Below are 16,485 nucleotides of genomic sequence, written 5' to 3'. Positions count from 1 at the left end.
GGTTTTTATTGAAACTTTTGTCGTAGAAACTTGAAAAAGGGCTCATTCGATTGGAAATTCAAAGGGATAGTTCCCTTTTTAATAGTCGGACGTGATTGGAGGGCAACTAGCCCCCCCACTCCCATCATTCCCCCACACACATCCACTCAAAATTTTGAGATAGCCATTTTTTTCAGCGTAGTTTATTTTCAGATAGAAAACATGTTTTTGAGGAGGACAATCGCCCACAACCCACAGGGCAAGGGTTTTAAGTTATGCCCTGGGGGCTTATAAGGTTTTTATAGAAGGTGTTGTCATAGAAACTTCAAAAAAGGCTCATTCGATTGGAAATTCAAACGGATAGTGCCCTTTTTAATAGTCAAAAGTGATTGGAGGGCAACAACCCCCCCCCCCCTCCTACGCCCATCATTCCCCCAAAAACATCCAATCAAAATTTTGAGATTGCCATTTTTGTTCAGCGTAGCTGATTTCCAGGTTGAAAATATATTTTTGATGGAGACACTCCCTCACAACCCTCAGGGCAAGGGCTTCAAGTTATGCCCTGGGGGCATATAAGGTTTTTGTAGAAGGCGTTGTCATAGAAACTTTAAAAATGGCTCATTCGATTTGAAATTAAAGTGCTAGTGCCCTTTTTAATAGTCGAAAGTGATTGGAGGGCAACTAGCCCCCCCTCCACGCCCATCATTTCCCCAAACACATCCAATCAGACTTTTGATATAGCCATTTTGTTCAGTGTAGTTGAGTTCCAGGTAGAAAATATGGTTGTGGGGGAGGACACTCCCTCACAACCCCCAGGGCAAGAGTTTTAAGTTGTGGCCTTGGGGCATTTAAGGTTTTTATAGAAGGCTTTGTCTTAGAAATTTCGAAACAGGCAATTTCTAATGGAAATTCAAAGGGCTTGTGCCCTTTTTAATAGTCGAAAGTGATTTGAGGGCAACTAGCCCCCCCCACGCCCATCCGTCCCCCAAAGACATACAATCAAAATTTTGATAGAGCCATTTTGGGCCGTGCAGTTGATGTTCGGATAGAACATATGTTTATGAGAAGTGCCCTCCCCCAAATCCCTCAGGGCAAGGGTTTTAAGTTATGCCCTGGGGGCATATAAGGTTTTTTTTATAAGGCAGTGTCGTAGAAACTTCAGAAAAGGCTCATTCGATTGGAAATTCCGTTTGCTAGTGCCCTTTGTAATAGTCGAAAGTGATTTGAGGGCAACTGACCCCCCTCTCACGCCCACCTTTTCCCCAAACACATCCAATCAAAATTCTAAGACAGCCATTTTATTAAACGTAGTTTTAAGTTCTGGAAATTAGGTCTTTGAGGATTACAGATCCCCCAAAGCCTTCAGGGCAAGGGTTGTAATTTAAGGATTCTCCGAATCCTTCATATTATTTCTTATGGAAGAGATGCTTGTATAAACTTTAGAGAGGGCTCATTTGATTGAAAATTGAAAGTTCTTGTTCACTTTTTAAGAGTCAGAAGAGATTGAAGGGCAACTAGCCCCTCTCCCTCCTCCACGCCCTAACTGCATCAGATAAAAAATTTGAGATAGACATTTTGTTAAAATATTTCGAAGTTCTGATAACAATGAACTCCGGTGGCGACACAGCCCACCAGGGCCCAGGGGTAGGCGTTGTAAGTTATGCCCTGGGGCATAACTTATTTAGGGGGGTTTATAACTTATGGCAAGGGGTTTTGTATGGGAAAAACACATAGGAAGTCTATTATAGCTATCCAATTAAAAGGGTAAAATACATATTCTATGATAGATGCAAAATTACGTTTGCACACATATTCTTATTAAGGTCAACTCCAAACAGTCGTGATCCCTTTGTGACAGCAAGTGAAATGGTCTAAACCTTCTTATTGGAGCTATTTTTTCAATCTATTCAATGTTGTTATTCGCAGTCCACAAGTAATGCAAGCTGTCTATTGTTCATATGTAAGGTTTTTATCAAAAATACAGTCGTATAGACTTTAAAAAAAGCCTCATCTCATTTAAATTGAAAGTTCTAGATTCTTTTTATAAAGCCAAGAATAATCGGACAGTAAACACCCCCCCCCATACCATTAAAACTTGAAACTTTTTGCAATAAAAAACGAACAAAAATTATTTAAAAAAACTTTTCGAAAAATAATTTTTTAAAATAAAAGTAAAGGCCGTTTTAAAATTAAGATTAGGAGATACAATTATCTGTTAAAATTCAAACACACAAACGACCAGAAATAACTATTAAAGTATAAATGAAGCCAAAAATGAACAGAAATTAAATAAACAATCATAGCAAAAAACATACAACGAGTATAATATAAATGAATAAATAGATATTAAAGCAAGTAATGCTTAGATTGAAAATGAAAATCAAGCTTAAAACGAAAACAAATATTTTGTTATTAAATTATAAATGAAACTTAAAACGAACAGAAATTAAATAACAATCAATGCGAACGAACATACATTATATATTATTGTAAATGAATATATAAATCTTAAAACGAGTAAAACTTAAATTGAATATGCAAATCCAGTTTGAATCGAACAAAAACAACTAGAAAAAAGAGTTCGGGTATCGTATCACTGCAGAAGCCGAAAACCTACTGCGTCATTGGTGCTTTACTGAAAACGAATTATATTAGAAATGTGTTCTTTTGTACTTGATATTGAAAATAAATATTAAAATTACAGTAAAATTTTGAACTGATGAGCTTTTAGCAATTAATATTATTATGCACCAAATATTCAGTTTAATTTATTAGTTCTTTTCAAGATTGGTCAAGACAAATATAGTTTCACTACAAGCAAAATTTGGATACTGCCCCCTTCTTTAACTGTTAAAACCTAAAGCCTTCTGCGTCATTGGTGCTTCACTGAAAACGAATTACTCGTATATTACAAATTTATTATTTTCCAGTTCTTACAGCATTGAAAATGAAAATAAAAATTACAGTGAAAAAAATCTTGAACTGATGGATCTTTCAACAATTAATATCATTATATATCTAATATTCAATTTGATTTTGTTTATACTTTCCAAGACTGTTCAAGACTCATATAGTTTTGCCATTTTTTTTTACTCTGCCATTTTTTGTGACTAATCGTGTTAGTTTGTTATGAAAACATTCTATGGCTTCCAGGCATTTCTATTTGAGCGGAAAAATGCACCTCAAACTTTGTGGAACATGCATTTTCTTGCAAGAAACACCAAAATATAATAAAATGTCAGGTTTCGGAGTGTTCCACCACTCGCAAGCAAGTGCCATTGGTATTCTTGAATCCGCATGGTCAATTTATGGGGTGGAGGGTAGGCTAATTCTCGTAGCAGCCCCATTCCGTCGTGGTATGGTTCATATTTTCAACACCTGGCGTCCAGACTATCATATAATCTACCAAGTATACAACTACCCCAAATCAGTATCAATAAATAAATGAAACCCATAACGAACAAAAATTTAAATAAATATTAGAGTAACGAGCATAAATTAATGTGAGTAGGGTTCAAAACCCTTGTGCTTTCTAAAAGCCAGAATATAATTTGTACTTTACTGAAAAACAATTCAAATGAGTTTACTGAAAAAAAATGTGCATTGTCAATTTAATATACATATGCTGATATTTATTCCCTAAAATCTTAATTAATTTTTGATTTCTTAAAGTTACAAAAGTGAAAATATTTCAAAGAATTGTTTTCAGTAAAGCGCCAATGACGCAGTAGGTTTTAGGCTTCTGCAATGAGAGGATACCCAAACTCCTGTTTGTAGTTATTTTTATTCGATTCAAACTGGATTTGCATATTCAATTTAAGTTTCACTCGTTTTAAGATTTATATATTCATTTACATTAATATATAATGTATGTTTGTTCGCATTGATTGTTGATTTATTTTCTGTTCGTTTTAAGTTTCATTTATGCTTTAATAGCAAAATATTTGTTTTCGTTTTAAGCTTGATTTTCATATTCAATCTAAGCATTACTCGCTTTAAGACCTATTTATTCATTTATATTATTACTTGTTGTAGGTTTTTTGCTATGATTGTTTATTTAATTTCCGTTCGTTTTGGGATTCATTTATTCTTTAGTAGTAATTTCTGGTCGTTTTGAGTTTGAATTTTAACAGGTATTTGTATCTCCTGAGCTTAAGTTTAAAATGGCCTTTACTTTTCTTTGAAAAACTTATTTTTCGGAAAGTTTTTTTTAATTAATTACGATAAATAACCGAGTCAAACTCAAAACGAGCAGAAAGTAACATGAGTAGGGCTCAAAACCCCTATGCCTTCCCAAGGCCAGAACATAATTTGCACTTTACTGAATAAAATATAAATGTTTTACTTTTATAACTTTAATAAATCAAATACTATTAACATTTTGATTACTAAATATCAGTATATGTATATTAAACTGACAATGCACATTCATTTGTATTTTTTTCAGTAAAGTGCAAATTATGTTCTGGCCTTGGGAAGGCATGGATTTTTGAGCCCTACTCATGTTAATTTCTGCTTGTTTTGAGTTTGAATCGTTTATTTATTGTAATTTCTGTTTTACATCCTCTTAGATATAATATCCAGACCTTTCAACTACTTTGAACAAAATGCTTATCTCAAAATTTTGATTGGACGTGTTTGGATAAATGGTGGTCGTGGAAGGGGTGTTAGTTGCCTTCTAATCACTTTTGACTTAAAAAGGGCACTGGCCATTATAATTTCCAATCAAATGAGCCCTTTTTGAAGTTTCTACGACAACACTTTCTATAAAAAACCTTATATGACCCCGGGCATAACTCACAACCCTTGCCCTGAGGGCTGTGGGGGGGGGTTGTCATAAGATAAGATAGGATTTATTGCTGAAAATGGCTATCACAAGCCCAAAAGGGCCGAATTCGCAATTTAGCGTCAAATAAAGTGAAAAAAGAACAACAAAAACAAACAATCAAAAAACAACAGAAAATTATAAAAGGATCAATGTCAAATACGTAAAAATGTTACAAACAAAAACAAAATAAACTCATAAAATTAGAAGGCCAATGTCAAGTCAGCAAAAATGCCAAAAAATACGAAAACTCGTAAAATTAACAGTTGGATAAAGTAAAATTATAACAAAAACATAAGTTAGTTGGTGACTAACAAACATAAATATAAAACCTCCAAATTTGCAAATGGACATTAAAATTAATAAATATGAGGTAAAGAGTGAGTGAGGGGGGGGGGGAGGCAGCGGAGATTCAATGGTTGAAAAAGTCAACTATGTAAGGGATAAAAGTTCTTCTATATCTTTCAGTACAAACTCTTATTGGGACAAGAAGGGGGTTTTTGTTGACACAGAACGCGGGAGGCGGGGTCAAAGGGTCGAATATTGACCAGGGAAAAGGGGAGTTGTTCGAGGGTTATGGAGGGCATTGTTAGCAAAACGCAAGGTGATTTTTGCTCTCCTTTCATTAAGGGTGACAAGATTAGCTCTCCTAAGAAGGGAAATGTAAGGTACTTTACCCTCATTGAAAATAATTCTTAGGCAACTTTTTTGGACTGCCTCTATTCTGTCCGACAATTCAATGGAAATGCCAGGATGCCAAACAGCAACGGCGTACTCAAGGGTTGGGCGTACAAACGACAGGAAAATCCTCAAACAGTGCGATTTAGGGCATTTAAATTTTTTAAGGAGTTTAAGGAGGAAAATACGGCATTTGCACGTTTTAAGATGTCATTAATATGAGAATTCCATTTTAAGTCACTTGAGATGGTAACGCCCTGTAATTTCATAGTGGTAACTGACATTTCAGGGGGGATTGGGCAGGAGAAAGAAGGGAGAGTCTTATGGACATTAATAGTAAGAACAGTTGACTTTAAAGGGTTGACTTTCATATCATCAATAAGAGCTTCGGCTGATATAGATTCCAAGATGTCCATTGGGTTGTTTTTTGAATTTTTGGAACATGTCTCTAAGACAGTTAGATCATCAACGAATTTCCATTTATCCGGAAAATAAACACCAAGGTTGTTTATCATTGTAAGAAATAAAATTGGACATAAGATGGTTCCTTGGGGCACAAAATTATAAATTGGGAGGGGATCAGAATGTACATTCAGGTATTTCACGACTTGCGTTCTATTAGAGAGGAAAGATTCAATTATTCTAATTAAATAAGGGTCAACTTGAAAGTCATTAGATAGCTTTTCTAATAGTATATTGTGGTTGATTAAATCAAAAGCTTTTTGCAAGTCAACTGCGATAACATTGAGCCATGTATTGGATTTTTCGAGTGTGTTACATATTGTGTCCATAAGGTGAGCAAGATAGTGGGTAGTAGATGTAGAGCGTAGGTTTCCGAATTGTCTTTGTTCAACATTTGGGATTATCCTTTACTTTCAACCACTCAGCTAAAAAGCGTTGATATAACTTCGAAAAAACTGGAGTAAGAGTAAAGGGACGGACACCATCAAAATCTTCATTGTTACCTTTCTTTTTTACGGGAGTAATAAAACCTAATTTCCAACAATTTGGAAATTTACCAGTAGAGGTAATTTCATTAAAAAGTCGGCAAAGGCTTTAATTAGTACAATCGGGATGTCTAGTGGACATGTACTACACTTTTTAATGTTCTTAATTTTTTCCTCCACATCCGAGGGCGAAATAACGGGAAAATTGAGAGAACACAAATCATAAGGAGTGTCAAAAGAAAGGGGAGGGAGGTTCTGAACTATGGAAGAAAGAAACCTGTTCAGATTATTGGCTGTAACTGAAGGGTCTTCTTGCAAATGGAAATCTATATTATTATGTGTTTTCCCACAAATTTTCTTTATTCTATTATACCATTGTTTTGGCTTTGTAGAAAATAAATCCTGGACTTTGCATTTGTAATATGAGAAGCAGATTTACGTCTTTCTTTTTTTATATGTTTACGCAGTGAGCTCGCTTCGGATGTTTTACCACTCTTTAGTAGATTCAATTTAATTCTGATTAGTTTTTTCAATTGGCTAGTAATGTATGGTTTGTCATTAGAACATGTTTTTACTTTTTTCACAGGGAAGGAATTTATGCATTTTGTTTTAATCAGATTTTGGAATTCATCGTCAAAGACCTAATTTCCAGAACTTTCAACTACGTTGAAAAAAATGACTATTTCAAAACTTTGATTGGATGTGTTTGGGGAAAAGGTGGACGTGAGAGGGGGTTAGTTGCCCTCCAATCACTTTCGACTATTAAAAAGGGCACTAGCCCTTTGAATTTCTAATCGAACGAGCCTTTTTTGAAGTTTCTACGACAACACTTTTTAAAAACCTTTTATGACCCCAGGGTATAACTTACAACCCTTGCCCTGAGGGCTTTGGGGGAGCGTCCTCCTCAAAAATATAATTTCTATCTGGAAATCAACTACGCTGAACAAAATGGCTATGTCAAAATGTCGATTGGATGTGTTTTGGGAAATGGTGGGCGTGGAAGGGGTGTTAGTTTCCTTCCAATCACTTTCGACTATTGAAAAGGGAACAAACCACTCCAATTTCCAATCGAACGATTCTTTTTCGAAGTTTCTACGACAACTCCTTCGATACGAAGTGCCCTGGTCCAAGACCAAAAAAAAAAAAATATAATACATTGTGCCAACATCGTTCTTTACTTAGCCAGCGCTATTGCGCTGCCTATGATAGCGTTTTTGAAAGTACTGTACTAAAAATACTTTAACAATGGACAAAGTGCATAAATTGCAGCCCTTTCCCCGGGGACTGTGGGGGATTAAGTCGTCCTCAGAGATATAGTTGTTTGATTTTCCGACTATGCTGAACAAAATGGCTATCTTAAAATTTGATTCAGTGACTTTGGGAAAAAATTAGCGTGGGAGGAGGCCTAGTTGCCCTCCATTTTTTTTGGTCACCTAAGATAAGAGCTTGAAACTTCTACAATAGGGGTCTCTGATACACTGAATCTGATGGTGAGATTTTAATTAAGATTACTTTTAGGGGGTGTTTCCCCCTTTTTTCGAAAATAAGGCACATTTTCTCAGGCTCGTAACTTTTTATGGGTGAGACTAAACTTGATGAAACATATATTTAAAATGAGCATTAAGACCCTATTCCTTTGATGTATCTATTGGTATCAAAATTCCGTTTTTTAGAGTTTCGGTAACTATTGAGCCTGGTTGCTCCTTACTTATACAGTTCGTTGAACTGTTTGATATTGTCAAACAGTTCGCGGCAACAAGTAAGTAGGGATTTGGCCTGATAGTTATGTCATTAGAAATGCTCACTTGATAATATCTATTGCTTTTTTTTAAGTTTTGATATTGCTCTTTACCTTCCTTTGAAGGTCTGGATTCAAAATTATCTATAAATTTAATATAACTTTCCCCCTTCAAAAATATCTGTAAGTTTGTTCTCTAGAAGTTCATCCAATGTTAAAAGATAAAAACAGACATGTGGGGAATCCCTGCTTGTATGAATTTAAAAATAGTAATGGCAATGGCATTCAGAGGGTTAACTCAATGTCGTTCACTCGGATAAGAATTAACATTTGAAGAGTTCATTCCCCATTAAAGGTATATGTGTTTTGCTACAGCGACATCTATGGGAAAGAACTTGTCATTCTACCTATGACATTTATTACTGGCATGTTGCACCTTGTTTTAAGCAGTGTCGTGCAAAGATTCGTGTTCTAAAATGACGGGAGGCAACATTTAGGGCCATGGACACTCCAACTACCGATGTTCCTTTGCCTGTCATTTTTTCGTAGAAGGGGTTGCCTGTTGTCCTTCTTCTGAAGCAGAATGACGCATGGATATTTGACCTATGGTTTTTTAAGTATAAAATAGGCCACTCACCCATTGAATATCCTCCTGTCCCTCCTAACGCTAAATTCTTCAAGAAGTATAAGCATGCTGCACCTTTGAACCAGAATAACATAAGGATTTTCAATCGTTACGATTTAAGAAGTAAATTGTGCCAAATGCCTTTCCAAGTGGGCCCATGGAAAGGCCTTTAAACGCCTTTTCCCTCTAATGCTCCCACCCGTCCCACCTTCAACTTTTTAGCAAAAATATATTCATGTTGCATCTTACCTAAATCTAAAACGTGCAGTGGTTTTCACAGTGCATATTTTGAGGTGCAAAGTTAGTCCATAGTCACTCCAACATGAGGCGAAGGTACAAACAGGACTTTTAACCCTTAGATCATCCCCTTCTTTTCCCTAGCAATGCCACAGTTTTAGCAGAATGGTATACATATTTCTTTTTTCTTTTTGAAAAACAGCTTCCCGTTAAAAAACCTCCTTAGCCCCCCCCCCATTTCCAGATTTAAATTCGAAAGGTAGTGACACAGCACCCGGTTTGAATTGAAGACATATGATGATTTTTAATCTGTATAATTTTAGGCAAAAATTCATTCCCCCCCCCCCCTCTCTCTCAACGAAAAATTATCATCTATTATTAGAGGCCGAAATTGGGCCTTTGGACCTGCCAAAGCCAACTCCCGACGCCAATTTTTAAGCAGTAAGGTCGACATTTAAAGGTAGAAAGCCATTTTCTTTTTTCACTGATCAGCTTCTCATTCATAGAGAACGTCTCTTGGGCCAATGAAACTTGAGAAATATGTTTTTATTTGTTTCGTTCCCTTCTGTGATCTGCATTCTCTTTGAAACTTTTACTATTATTTTTACTTGCAGCTTACTGCAGCACAAAGTCGCCTGAGGTCAACACAGCTATGCACGCCCCTTCTCCATCCCAATCTATTCAAAGCCTACCTTTTTACACCCTCCAAAGAATTTTCTATTTCCCTTAAATCTTTCCTTACATCATCATCCCACCCCATTCAGGATGACCTGCTTATCATTTAGCCCTCAACGGTTGGCCGACAAGGATGATGTTTGGTAACGTATCATCCTTTATCTGCAGAACGTAGCCTAGCCATTTCAACCTTGCTCTCAATCTAGTCCTTGATATCGATATTGAACCCCATTTTTCTTACGGCTTACTGTTTGAGACACGGTCAGTCAGTCAGGTACCCAAAACAATCCATAGGCAATTTCTCTGGAAAACATCTAGCAAGTCCTCCTCAGTTTTTCGGAGCGCCCACGCTTCTGAACCATGCTTGATCACTCTAATTACTGTAGTCTCCAATATTCAAACTTTGGTTTGTAGACTTATCTTCATATTCTCCCAAACTTTTTCAACAGCGAAAAAGCACCCTGGGCCTTCGCTATTCTACTTTTAACATCTTTAACTACACCCACCGTCTTTTCTAGCAGCACTATCTACGTACAGGAAGATGGCCGCTAGATCGATCTTCTCGTTATCCAAAAACACCTTTTCACCTTCGCATATTCCTTGTTTTTGCGTTTTCTTAAAATTAATTTTCAAACCTGTTCTTGCTCCTTGAAATCGCAAAACCTCTAAAAGTTCGTGCATTTTACTCACATTTTCGTCTAAGATGCTTAAATCATTAGCATAATCTAAATCTAGGAGAGTTTTACTCACCCATATGATTTTATTTCTCCCATTGCCTTTGCTGTGGCTCTTGGAATGTCCATAAACATTATAAATATAAATGAGGTAGAACGCAACGCAACCATGCTAAAATCCGGATTTAATACAAAACCAGCTACTCAACTCAATGCATACCTTCACCACAGGAATGCTATTCTCGTAAATAGTACTAATCACTTTAATTTATTTATCTGGTATACAATACAAGCCTTGGACTTTCACTAAAGCTCTTCTATCACTTGAATGAAAGGCTTGTTCATAATCTATGAAAATGAGGACTAAAGGGGTTTGATGACTCATGCACTTCTCAATTATTAATCTAAGAGTGAACATTTGCTCCAAGGATCCTCTACCCTTCCTAAAACCACACTGTTCTTCTCTTAAAGCTTTATCTACAACGTCTCTAAGTCTAAAAGGTACTATCATACTCATTAATTTGCTTCCTACAAAAAACCATGCCATAGCTCATAGATGCTTTAATCTTAAGGATTATGTTAGATTTTATGTTTCGAGTCTAAGTAAAATATTGGTTTTGCCAGCTTCAAACGCCTTGGGAGATTTGTACTGGTGACATAGAAGAAACAAGCAGAAGCTCACCAAAACGCCTGCTGTCTGATATCTATTATAAATCAATACGTTTATGGTAAGACCCAGATTCATTTAGTCTGATAACCAGCAATATCAATTTAGAGTTATTCTCTATCATAATAGAAGTTAAAACCAGCAATAACTTTTATAAACAGTAGATTTTAAAACTAACGATATTGACTGGGTGTCAGGAAGTTGACAAAAAAATAGATTTTATGAATGCAGTATATTTTCAGACGGTCTTTAAGGAACATATACTCTTATGTTTTTTTTTTGTTTTTGTTTTGTTTTATTAAAGAAAACATTAGTCTAAAATAACACCATTTTTAAGGTTTTGAGTGTTTACAGCTAAGTCATGCAATCTTTGGCGAAGAGGAAAAGTTAAAATTTTGCTCCTCTAACTTCGTTTTTTGGCAAGGCCGGTCAAAGGTTTTCACAACACCTCACGTTACCTTAGTAGCTTAAATCTAGTTCCCTTTAAACTGGCCTGAGGGACCCTCTTCTTTTCAGGGACATTGTAAAATAGACCTTAAACTGCATCCTTTAATGCCATTAATTAAAAAAAAACTTTGCGAACAAGAAGTTTTTCAAAGAAAGTAAAGGCCATATTAAACTTAGGATCAGCAGAAATAAACACATATAATAATTCCCAGTCAAAACGACCAGAAATTACTATTAAAGAATAAATGAAACCCAAAACATAATTTAATAAACAATCATAGCAAACAAACGTAAAACAGGTACTAATGTAAATGAAATAAAACTAGTAAAACTTAAACTGAATATGCAAATCAAGTTTAGAACGAATAAAATCACTACTAACAAGAGTTTGGCTACTGCCCACTTCCCTAACAGTAAAAGTATAAAACCTATCGCGTCATTGGCGCTTTACTGAAACGAATTGTATTAAAAATATTTTCTTTTGCACTTATTACAGTATTGAAAATAAAACAAAAATTATATTAATAAAAGATCTTAAACCGATAAGCTTTCAGCAATTAATATCATTATATATCAAATATTCAGTTTAATTTTATTAGTTCGTCCGAAGTTTCCAATTTTTATTAGTTTTGCCCTCCCCCTACCCTGAGGATGGAGTTTGTGCAAAAAATGCAACTAAAAATTTATAAACACCCCCCCTACAAATCAAACTAAACACCCATATTTACCTTGTCATTAGTAAATAGTTTTAATAATCAGAGTGTCTTCTAACATTGGGCTTATTTATTTTTGCTTTCAAGCCATCCTTTGTTTTAGCCCTCTTTTTTTCTAGAAAGGCGAAATTATCTCTTCGTGGCTTGGGCTGCATAGCTTTAACTCACTATTTTTGGTTTTGAATGCCATTCAAACAAAACCAGTCTTTTCGCCTGCTTCTGGTTTTAAACCTTCTAAATTAAAATCGTCGCAACGTGAAGAACAAGAAGAAGAGTATGACAAGGAGGAAGTTGGTAAGTTGCCAAAATTCTGGGTTTGTCATATTTTGAAGTTTGTTTGTTTATTTTATGCCATTTCTGCTGCTCTCATAAAAGCTATTAGTTGCCCATTAAGTAATATCATAAAACAAAACAGGGAAGAAAAATAAGAAATGAAAATAATTTGAGTTTCATGTTCACTTTTTTAATTTATTTTCTAATATTCAGAATTTGTTTGCCTATTTGGAATAATAAATCATGTTTTTAGAATATTTCTCTGAACCTATGTCAATCCAGGAATCTGGGGATAAGGGGTTAAGAATTCAGAAATGTGGTTGAAGGTGAGGGCAAAAAAAAGCCCCAAAAATGTAACGAAAATAACTTTTTTTAAAGTAGTAATTTGTATTTTCAAGTGTTTTTTTATGTACGACTATTTCAATCAAAATGATACCAAGTTTTCCTGAAATAGTAAGAATACTTTTGGGTAACCCTTAAATTTGGGAGAGAGAGGCTTCGTGCCTCTAACCGTCTCCATGGAGATTCTAATCAGTGCAGTCAATTCAAGAAAATTTTGGAGGGGCGGAAAGGTATTTTAAATAAAAACGGAAAATTTTGTGCTTTTTTTCAGGGTTTTCAATAAAAATACGGAGAAAAGGCATTTTCAATGAAGATACTCCAAAAAGATATTTTCAAAATCTAGGGGGGGGGCATAAAATCTGGGAGATAAAACCCTCTGCCTCCTCCAATTGGTGCCGCTTTGGAACTTCTGATGTATTAATCATAGGCAGCGCGCTAGCGCTGCCTAAGTAAAGAACGAGTGGGCACAATGTTTTTCTTTTGTTTTTTCTCCATACCGGGGCACTTCGTATCGAAGGAGTTGTCGCAGAAACTTCGAAAAGGGCTCATTCGATTGGAAATTGGAGTGGCTAGTGGCCTTTTTAATAGTCGAAAGTGATAGGATAGCAACTAACCCCCCCCGCGCCCATCATTCACCCAAACACATCCAATAAAAATTTTGAGATAGCCATTTTGTTCAGCATAGTTGATTTCCTGATAGAAAATATGTTTTTGAGGAGGATACTTCCCCAAAACCCTCAGGGCAAGGGTTTTAAGTTATGCCCTGGGGGCATATAAGGTTTTTATAGAAGGCGTTGTCGTACAAACTTCAAAAAATGCTCATTCGATTGGAAATTCAAAGAGCTAGTGCCATTTTTAATAATCGAAATTGATTTGAGGGCAACTAACCCCCCCCCCCATGCCCATCATTCCCCCAAACACATCCAATCAAAATTTTGAGATACCCATTTTATTCAGCGTAGTTGATTTCCACATAGAAAATATGTTTTTGAGGAGGATACTCCCCCACAGCCCTCAGGGCAAGGGTTTTAAGTTATGCCCTGGGGATATATAAGGTTTTTAAAAAGGCGTTGTCGTAGAAACTTAAAAAAAAGCTCATTCGATTGGAAATTCAAAGGGCTACTGCTCTTTTTTAACAGTGGAAAGTGATTGGAGGGCATTTAGCCCCCCCCCACCACACCCATCAATCCCCCAAACACATCCAATAAAAATTTTGAGATAGCTATTTTGTTCAGCGTAGTTGATTTCCAGATAGAAAATATTTTTTTGAGGAGGACACTCCCCCACAACCATCAGAGCAAGGATTATAAGTTATGCCCGGGGGGCATATAAGGTTTTTACTGAAATTTTTGTCGTAGAAACTTGAAAAAGGGCTCATTCGATTTGAAATTCAAAGGGCTAGTACTTTTTAATAGTCGAAAGTGATTTGAGGGCAACTAACCCCCCTCTCACGGCCACCTTTTCCCCAAGCACATCCAATCAAAACTTTTAGATAGCCATTTTATTCAGCGAAGTTGAAAGTTTTGGAAATTAGGTCTTTAAGGATGAAAACTCCTCCCCCCCCCCACAGCCCTCAGGGCAAGGGTTTTAAGTTATGCCCTGCGGGCATATAAAGTTTTTATTGAAAGTGTTGTCGTAGAAACTTATAAAGGGCTAAAAAAATTGGAAATTTAAAGGGCCAGTGCCTTTTTTAATAGTTGAAAGTGATTGGATAGCGACTAAAGCCCCTCTCACGTCCACCATTTTCCCAAACACATCGAATTAAAATTTTGAGATATCCTTTTGTTCAACGTAGTTGAAAGATGTGGAAATTAGGTCTTTTAGGATGATAACCCCCTCAGAGCCCCCAGTGCAAGGGTTGTAAGTTATGCCCTGGGGGCATATAAGGTTTTTATAGAAGGCGGTGTCGCAGAAACTTCAAAAAAGGTTAGAAACTTCTAAACAAAAAATGAGCAAAAATAAAATCAAATAATCTACCAAAAATATAAATGTTTTTACTTTTATAACTTTAATAAATGAAATAATATTAACATTTTTATTACTAAATATCAGTCAGTAGCGTATCCCGGGGGGCCGGAGGGTCCCGCCCCCCCCCCCGAATTTTTTTTCTTTTTTTTTAAGTGCCAATATAGTAAGTTCCGAAATATTCACGCTTTTAAGTTATTTGCAACACCCGTTCTTTTTTTTATTTCTTGTTAAATGGCTATCCATTTCTCCAGCAAGCTTATATCATTATTTTATCATCAAACCTGCAACCGCCTCCTGTAATCAAACCAGTTGTGAAGGAATTTTTCTCACTATTTAACCCCTGCAGCTATAAGCACTAGCTTCTCTGCAATGAATGAATTACAATAAGGAATCAGACTAAGAGGCAATAGTTCATTCAAAGTTTCAAACGCTGCTATAATTCCAGTGTAAGCTAAGCATTGAAATGGAAAGGTCACATGAGAGGAAAGAAATAAAATTACCTTAAATTGCATGTCCAGCGAGATAAGGTGGTTTTGAGCCTTCTGTAGAAATCTCGCCGGTGGTGTTTCAAGGTTATGATTTGACATCCCAGTTCAGCTTCCATTTAGCGTTGGCCCAGTCTTGATCAACTCCTTTCTTGAAGGCATTTAGAGTTTTAGATTGGATGGTGGCTTCGGATAGGCTGATCCAGAGTGGGACAGAACGGACTAAGAAGAACTGTTGGCGCTCTTGCTTGATGCAACGGGGCGCCTGCAGCTTCTTGGTGTGTCCTCTTGTGGTAGTTGGGAAGGACAGGGAAAAGACATGACTTTATAGGTCATTTTCAAGCAACTTACGAGTTGCTATTACGTCTCCTCTTTTCCTACGGTATACTAAGGTAGGGAGTTCGAGTAAGGTGATACGTTCCTTATAAGATTTGTCTTGGATGCAGAGATAAGCTTAGTTGCTCTTCTTTGGACACTCTCAAGTACTTTCACATCCATCTTCTAGTACAGAGAGGCTAGGGTCATGACAAATTCCAGGTGAGGACGGACCATGGCTTTGTACAGTTTTTTCATCACTCCCGACTTCCTGGTGGTAAATTTTCGCTTTGACAGGCCAAGGGTTTGGTTTGCTTTTGCAACATGAGCTCGTGTGTGGCACTGAATTTCAGCTCATTGTCAACAATAACCTCCAGGTCCTTCTCCTCACTGACTGCCTCAAGCTGGGAGTCTCCTATGTGATATGCAAGTTTTGGAGCTTTGCGTCCAAGATGTAGAACTTTACATTTTAAGGTATTGAACTGTACACACCAATCCGATGAATATCTAGATAGTCTTTCCAGATCTTCTTGCATAGTTGACAGATTTAGGTTGTACCGGGCAATTCCTAGGAACTTGCAGTCATCAGAATATAGCATCAAAGGAATCTTCGGGTTCGTTGTACAGTTATTGATATACATGCTGACAAGCCTAATTAGTTCTAGTTAGTTCTTGTAGTCAGATACTAATATGAAACTCGTGCTTTACTTGAATAGCTGTTTTTTCGGGTTTGATGGTTGTGGAAATCTCACCGGCTCTGCAGTAGCGGAACAAATCATCAGCCAATACTTTGCTTTCGGCTTAAAAATGGAGAAATTTGTGGGGGTTGGTTTTGATGGGGCCAGCAACACGTTAGTCTGCTTTTCTGGTGTCCAGGCAGAAATTAGGAAAAAATAT

At 36.4% G+C, this 16,485-nt stretch overlaps 1 pseudogene across 1 annotated transcript in view; it reads left to right on the top strand.

The window, feature by feature from the left end:
• The window catches only part of LOC148940178 (NFX1-type zinc finger-containing protein 1-like), a 171,224-nt pseudogene that overhangs the window by 33,903 nt on the left and 120,836 nt on the right, over nt 1-16,485 (top strand). Inside the window, exon 3 of the transcript XR_016143460.1 lies at nt 12,325-12,499. The product of XR_016143460.1 is annotated as an NFX1-type zinc finger-containing protein 1-like (transcript). The remainder of the gene's footprint in view (nt 1-12,324; nt 12,500-16,485) is intronic.

This window comes from Artemia sp. Qi Xiang Cuo, chromosome 20 (genome assembly GCF_049724085.1).
Source record: "Artemia sp. Qi Xiang Cuo chromosome 20, ASM4972408v1, whole genome shotgun sequence".
In the NCBI taxonomy this organism is placed as follows: domain Eukaryota; kingdom Metazoa; phylum Arthropoda; class Branchiopoda; order Anostraca; family Artemiidae; genus Artemia; species Artemia sp. Qi Xiang Cuo.
The sequence above is the reverse complement of the archived record's forward strand: the minus strand, read 5'-3'. Positions and strand labels throughout refer to the sequence as shown.